General features: G+C 40.3%; 1 pseudogene; it reads left to right on the top strand.

Annotated features, from left to right (window-relative positions):
- The first annotated feature begins 560 nt into the window (after positions 1–560).
- Positions 561–1,701, top strand: LOC140515528 (survival of motor neuron-related-splicing factor 30 pseudogene; annotated as a pseudogene).
- The last annotated feature ends 6,214 nt before the right edge of the window (positions 1,702–7,915 follow it).

Here is a 7,915-nt window from a genome sequence, read left to right as displayed (position 1 = left end):
TTCCTTTCAAGTTCAGCTCTACTTCCATCTTCTACATCAAGTCTTTCCTGATCCCCAGCTTCTAATGCCTCAACTCCCATACATAACATGTATTTATTTTCTAGGTATCTTTATACATGCATGTTGTCCCTTCAGTAGAATGTAAGGTCCTTGAGGACTGGGGTTGTTTGACTTTTGTCTTTGTATCCTCAGGGCATGGCCCCTGGTAGGCACTCCATACATGCTTAATTGATCATTACCAACTTGGAAATCTAGAAAGTCTTCCTGTAGGAAATGTCACTTGAGTTGAACCTCAAATTTAGCTGGAGATTCCAGCAGACACCATGGAGGAGGACATGTGTTCTAGGCATGAGTGACTGCCTATTCAGAGGCACAGAGCAAGAGATGGGATGGCTGAGTTTAGAAAACGGTAGATAAGTCATCTGGACTGGAACATGGAGTACATAAAGTGGAATAGTATGCAATAAATTTGGAAGAGTCAGTTGAAACTCAACTATGAGAGTTGAACTTCACTTTCTCTCCCAACTTACTGACTGACTCTTTTCGTAGGTTCCAGGTAGAGCTGTCATTGCATCTGTGAAGAGAGAGCAGGAGCCACCCCCTTGGTACCACAAAATGAATGAAGAACTAGTAAAACAGAGGATTAACTACAAGGTTCAACTTCAGCAAGTCGAGGAGGCCTTATCTCAGAATCCAGAAAATGAAGACTTGCTCAAATTGAAAAAAGATCTGCAACAAGCGGTAGTGCTGACCAAACAGATTCTTTCTTCCCAGGACCAACCTTCATCTTCCCAGACAGGCATCAGTGATAACAATCTTGGCTCCAATCAGCTCTGTCCCTCCTGGAAAGTGGGAGATGACTGCCTGGCTGTCTGGAGTAAAGATGGTCACCGTTACAAAGCCATGATCAAGGAGATCGATGAAGAGAATGATACTGCAGTTATCTCATTTGTTGGCTATAGCAGTGTTGAAGTCAAGTGTCTGCTGGACCTGAAGCCCATAGAGAAGACTGACAGTGAAACCAAGGCAAAGAAGGAAAAGCTAGCCCTGCAGCAAGAATATAAGAAGAAGAAAGCCATAAAAAAAGCTCAGCAAGCCAAGGAAATGGATCAGCAAAGGGAGGCTCAGAAGAACAAATGGCAAAAATTCTACACCAAGATCAACTCAAAGAACAAAAAAGGCCACACCAGAAAGAGCATCTTTGCTTCCCCTGAGACCATAGATGGTAAGGTGGGGATTGGAACATGCGGCATTGCAGATAAACCCATGACACCATTTAAAGATAATTCAAAATACAACGTCCGCCATTTGATGCCTCAGTAACCAGAGATACAGGCTGAGTTGTTCTCTGCAGAGGTCTGCACTTCCCCTTCTAGTGTCATATTTTTCTAAAGGCAAATTATTTGTTAGCTACAAAGGAAAAGATATTTGTCATTGTTGCTTGACTTCAAACAATTGGACAAAATTTGAGGAAATTGCTTTTGATTACTACTTGTTTCTTGGCTTATTTTCTTCATTTCTGCATCATTGGGTACAATCTAGAGTTTGTATACTAATAGAACTTTGCTAGGCTGACACCACCTGAATACAGCACTTAGCTAAAGCCTTGACTTTCCAGATGACCAACTTTTCCACCCAAGAATTGGACTCTTTCCAAAGTTACAACTTCTAACTTACAGATCCTGTTAGTTTGCAGCATATTCCAATACCAATTGGAGGTTCCTGGTAAATCACCAGCCTGCTGAGCCAATGGACTCTTCCAACGTTCTCTAACTTCAATTTGGAATGTAACTGTTCTCATCAAATGATGCTGAGACACAAGTTCAAAACAAAAGCAGCTTTTTCCACAAAGGAAGTGTCTCCACCCCTATAACTAGCATCTTGAGTCTCTCTAGCCCTCTCTATAATTATTTCAGTCTTCTTATACTTTTCATTGATATGTTGTTTTCTAAGAAAAGCCATGTTGAAGACCAGCTAGCTTTCATAAGTTTTCTATGGACTGTTGTTTCTCTATTGACTTTTAATTTCTACCACTGGAGCCATTTTAGGGTTGCATAATATTTACATGAGAAAAACACACAAAAAAGCTAATTTGAAACCTGATATACAATGAAGATATTATTTTTGTAAAAACTTAGGCTGAACTAATGAACAAAAAATATTCCAAAATTTTTGCCTTTGTATTCATCAGACTATAATTTTGTAATATATCAGCTATTTTATTTGGGTTTGTGATTTTTGTTTTCTAGAGACAGATGTTAACATCAATGATTTAAGTGACCATCACACTTACCAGAGTGGTACTCATTCAGAGCTAAATCCTGCAATGGGTGGTTTGGAACAGCCTCTACAAATCAAAACTAACAAGTAGAAAGAATCCAGACAAATTGTGAAAGACATTTATGAAATAATGCAAAGTTGGGGAAAAAAGAAAGGGAAAATCCAAAGAATGGGATACACACAATCTATAATTTCGGAATAAGAAAAGTGAACGAAGATAAAAATACAAAGAATCAGAATGAGGACTTAGAAGGAGTGATTGAAAAATTGTCCCAACTCTCTATGCATTGAAAAGAATTGATTTAAATGTAGTTGTTAAATAGATTTGTCTGGCAGAATTTATGTTCAAAGGAAGATGTTTTAACGAAATATTTTGTTTCAAAAATAGAGAAAAGGTACTTTCTACTAATGAAAGTTGATGATTTGTATGACAAGTTTATTAATCAGAGTTTTGTACGTTTGGCATTAAAATATTTTTACAATCTAAAAGAAAAAATTGGCAAGATGAGGAGTTGGTGCTTTATTCTACAAGCCACTAAAGGAGGGTCATGAAAGAGTCAAACTCAAACTTTAGGGTGGTTCTATTTTGACAGCTATGTGGAGAGTGGATTCGGGAGAGGAGAGGCTGGAAGCCAAAGGAAGCCAGAGAAGTCTGGAACAGCCAATTTGGAGAGTTCAGTAGAGCAAATTAGGGAACAATAAAAGGATTGCTATACAGCAGTGAGGGCCCAAATGAGATTAGACAACAAATTTGTAATGGACCCAATCAGTACAGTTGTGTGACTTCATTCAGAAGCATATATGTAAGAAAAAAGTGTATAGTCAGATAAACCCTGGGTTGGAGTCTGGCATGGCATGAGCATCAAGGCAGGGGGGTGAGGGTAGGGGGGAAGAACTCAAGAGTAAAGGATTGAATTGTGTAGAAATTTTTACTATAGGGTCAAGACCATAAAGGAAGTAAAGAAAATCTAGAGCTAAGGTAAAGGACTGGGAGAGGAGAGGAGGTAGTGGCAGAGTGCCTGGAGGCCATGATTTGAAAAAAATAATAGCTTTAGGAAGAATGAGGCACAAGTTACAAATGTAGACATAAGAGATGGTAGTCAGAAAAATTTCTGAGTTCTGGATCATAAAGGTAAAGCAACTATGGATGATGGTGGGATCAAGGGTGTGATGGTCCCCATATGTAGCCGAAGTGGAGTGAAGGTCATAGAGACTGAGATTAATGAACTAAGGGCCAGGATATTAGGGGAGATAAAAACATATATGCTGATATCCCTAGTGTAAAAGCTGAAGTTGGAATGAAGAGGAACAGCATTTTATTAACGATAGGATAAGTACCCCAGAGAGTACAAAGGGAAGGGTAAAACCAGCTAGGGACTCTAGATTATACGGATGAAGTAGATAAATACAGGGGAGAGGTAGCAAGAGAAGGGGGTTTTTACCTAGGCAGCTAACCACTCTGAATCACAGAATTAGGAAGAGGTAGGAATTTGCTAACCATTGGACAGGATCATAATTCCATTTGACTCAAGTTCCCTTCATCGAGGATCCTAGGTGTCTAAATGTGGATACAATCAGTTCATTCTCACACACTAGAGAAGGGAGATGGGGTCTGGTGCAAGAAGTCTGTTATCTATGGCTCTGTTTCTAGGAAGAGTCATGGAGGTGAGTAGAATCAGGCTTGAGTCAAGGGCAAGGGTCACAGAAGTAAAAAAAAAAACTCTAGTCTTCTCATGAGTCATGGCAGTAAGAAGTTTAGTATCTGAGGCTTTTCCCAGTGGGAGAGCAGAGAGAGACCAGGCACTGTTGGTGGTGAGGATGGTATGAGTTGCTTCAAAACACTACTGTCACTAAGATCCTGACCTGGAACAGTGATGTCAGCTGCCAGTCAAGATTGCAGGTGGCATTGCTGCTGGGGCAGATTTCAGAGTCCTGGGAGATAACCAACCATGGGGAGTGAGGAGGAGTGGATAAGGGTCAGGGTAATGGACCTCTCACCCCCAGCTACCCTTGCCTTCCTCTTTAAACTTCAAAGTGCCAGATACTCTGTTATTTCTCCTAATACTTCTTCAATCCCAGAAAGCCAAGAAGCCTGAAGTTCCAATTTGGTTTGCTTTCATGTTCATCCTTCATTTTCAAAGAAGACCATGACACCATAGAAATGATGACATGACTTGCACTTGACTGTTTTGTGTGAGGGAGGGCTGTGCAAAGTCACCAACCTCACTTTCTCCTCCTGAGCCATCTGGATCCAGTGACCAGATATTCATTAGGATGACTGGAGATGGCCCAGGATTCAATGAGAGATTTTAGACTTTTTTGACTAAGCTCTATTCAGGCACTCACTTAGAGTGAGGTGATGCCCATTCAGTGAATAGACCTCTTTCTGTGTGTGTTCATCCTTCATTGCCAAAGAAGACCATGCCATCAGAGAAATAATCACATGACTTGCACTTCACTTTGCTTTGAATGAGGGAGGGCTGTGCAGGTCACCAGCCTCACTTCTCCTCCAGAGCCATCTGAATCCAGTGACCAGATATTCATCAGGATGACTGGAGATGACCCAGGATGAGGCAATTGGGGTTAAGTGACTTGCCCAAGGTCACACAGCAAGTGAGTGTCAAGTATCTGAGGTGAGATTTGAACTCAGGTCCTCCTGACTCCTGCACTGGTGCTCTATCCACTGCCCCACCTAGTTGCCCCTTAGGCCTCTTTAAGAAGTAATCAGGGAATGGCCCTTTTATTTTATTTTTTAAAATTAATTTATTAGTTTTTAGTTTTCTACAGTTATTTCCATATATCCTAAATTTTTCCCCTCCTTCCCCGTTTCCCTCCCCCTCCTTTCCTTCTCCCTCCCCTCTCCCCCTCTGAGACAGTGTGCAATCTTATATAGGTTTTACACACACACACTCACACCAAACAAATCTTCACCCTAGTCATGTTGCATAGAAGAATCAAAATGAATAGGAGAAACCATGAAAAACAAAACAAAAAACATAACACAAGAGAAAATAGTCTGCTTCATTCTGCATTCCAATTCCATACATCTTTCTCTGGATGTGGAAGGCATTTTGCCTCAAAAATCCATTGAGAATTTTTTAGGTCCTTGCATTGCTGTGAAGGACTAAGGCTACTGGAAAACTTCCTCACACACTGTGGTTGTTGCTGTGTACAAAATTCTCCTGGTTCTGCTCCTTTTACTCAGCATCAGTTCATATAAGTCTTTCCAGGCCTCTCTGAAGTCTTCCTGTTCATCATTTCTTATAGCACAATAGTATTCCGTTACATTTATATACCACAATTTGTTCAGCCATTCCCCAATTGATGGGCATCTCCTTGATTTCCACTTCTTGGTAGACATTATAAAATATCTGGGTGTCTACCTGCCAAAACAAACCCAGGGACTATATAAATCTATTTACAAATGCTTTTCACACAAAGTTAGATCTAAGTAAGTGGAAAAACATCAGTAGCTCATGAGTAGGCTGAGCTAACATAATAAAAATGACAATCCTACCTAAATTAATTTACTTATTCAGTGCCATACCAATCAAACTATCAGATAACTATTTTTTAGAGCTAGAAAATATAATATCAAACTTCATCTGGAAGAACAAAAGGTCCAGAATATCAAGGGAACTAATGAAAAGAAATGCTAGGGAAAGTGACCTAGCCCTACCAGATCTCAAATTGTATTATAAAGCAACAATCATCAAAACAACTTGGTACTGGCTAAGAAATAGAACAGTGAAACAGGCTAGATACTCAAGACACAGTAGTGAATGGCCCTTTTAATGAGCAAAAGAAAAAAATATATACATAAATCAAGTTGGGAGGGAAAGAACAACAGTTACTATTGATAATCACTCTTAAACCAGGAGGGTCCCGAAAACAGCCATTAAGTGGAGTTTGGGCAGGGACCTCCTGGTGTGCAACCTATGTAGACTGTCAGTTGAAGGAGTTTCTTTAGAATTTCACTTGACTGCTAAAATATATGTGGCCACAGTGGACTCTGTGCAATAGAAAATTTCAATTCGAATGAAGGAAATTTCATGGGGTGAGTCCTGAACCATCTAGAGACTTTTCTATCCTTCCTTTTTTGCAGCTCTAGATCAGTGCTGATATCAGTGAAATCACCAGCTGCCACAGGAAGACATGAGAGCTGTGAGCAGTGGGTCAGTGGCTGTTGGGTAAGAGTCATAGAGGGATGTGGATGCTGAATCCTATGGGTGAGGAGGCAGGGATCCTGCTGAGGCACAAACATCTGGCTGGAACCTCTCCTTGGCAGCTAACTGATGTAATGTTCTAGTTCTGGGTCACTGGGAAATGACAGGATTCCTCTTCTGTAGGTTGCAGAAAGTAGGACATGGGCCAGGGATAGGATGTTGTTGCTACCACAGAACCCCAGGTGTTAGCTATGACAGCTAGCAGGTACACACCCAGCCCAACAGTTATGTTGGGCACAACTGAAAAGCATGTGAAATTGGACTGATTATACTGGATTTTGTTCTTCCTCTATTCATTATTTTCTTTATAAGGAATTTGACTCCAAATAGTTCTGTTTTGTCTTATATTTTAGGAGATAGGGAATGGGCCTATGACTTTTTTGAAAAAAGGGAACTCCAGAAAGAGAAAACTCCCTCCCCCAATGCATATTGGTGCTTCATCTGTAACATACAACCCCAGAGTTACTTAGAATGTGACCTGCCTGGGGTCACACTGCCAGTATATGTCAGAAGCAGAATGTGAAAACCAAGTCTTTTTGGCTTGGAGATAAGTTCTTTTTTTAATTATTTTATTTGTTTTCAGTGTTCTACAATCACTTTCATATATTTTAGATTTTTCCCCTCCCTCCCTCTCCTTTCCCTCTCCATCACTGAGATAGCATGCAATCTTATATAGGTTCTACACATAACATTCCTATTAAATACATTTTCACCTTAGTCATGTTGCATAGAAGAATGAAAATGAATGGGAGAAACCATAAAACAAAACAAAACATAACACAAGAGAAAATGATCTGCTTCATTCCACGATCCAATTCCGTAGCTCTTTCTCTGGATGTGAAAGGCATTTTGCCTCAAAAGCCCATTGGGAATTTTTTAGGTCCTTGCATTACTGTGAAGAACTAAGTCTACCAGAAAAATTCCTAGCACACTGTGGTTGTTGCTGGGTACAAAGTTCTCTTGGTTCTGCTCCCTTCACTTAACATCAGCTCATATAAGTCCTTCCAGGCCTCTCTGAAGTCTTCCTGTTCATCATTTCTTGTAGCATAGTAGTACTCCATTATATTCCTATACCATAATTTATTCAGCCATTCCCCAATTGATGGACATCCCCTTGATTTCCAGTTCATGGCCACCACACAGAGAGCTGCTATAAATATTTTTGTACATGTGGGACCCTTTCTCATTTTTATGATCTCTTTGGGATATAGTCCTAGAAGCGCTATTGCTGGGTCAAAGGGTAGGCACATTTTTGCAGCCCTTTGGGCATAGTTCCAAACTGCTCTCCAGAAGAGTTGGATCAGCTCATAGCTCCACCAACAGTGAATTAGTGTTCCAACTCTTGGAGATCAGTTCTAATACATCATGGTTGCCTCTACATTTATGTTCTTTGTTTTATGAAGGTTGAA

This window comes from Notamacropus eugenii, chromosome X (assembly GCF_028372415.1).
Source record: "Notamacropus eugenii isolate mMacEug1 chromosome X, mMacEug1.pri_v2, whole genome shotgun sequence".
In the NCBI taxonomy this organism is placed as follows: domain Eukaryota; kingdom Metazoa; phylum Chordata; class Mammalia; order Diprotodontia; family Macropodidae; genus Notamacropus; species Notamacropus eugenii.
The sequence above is the reverse complement of the archived record's forward strand: the minus strand, read 5'-3'. Positions and strand labels throughout refer to the sequence as shown.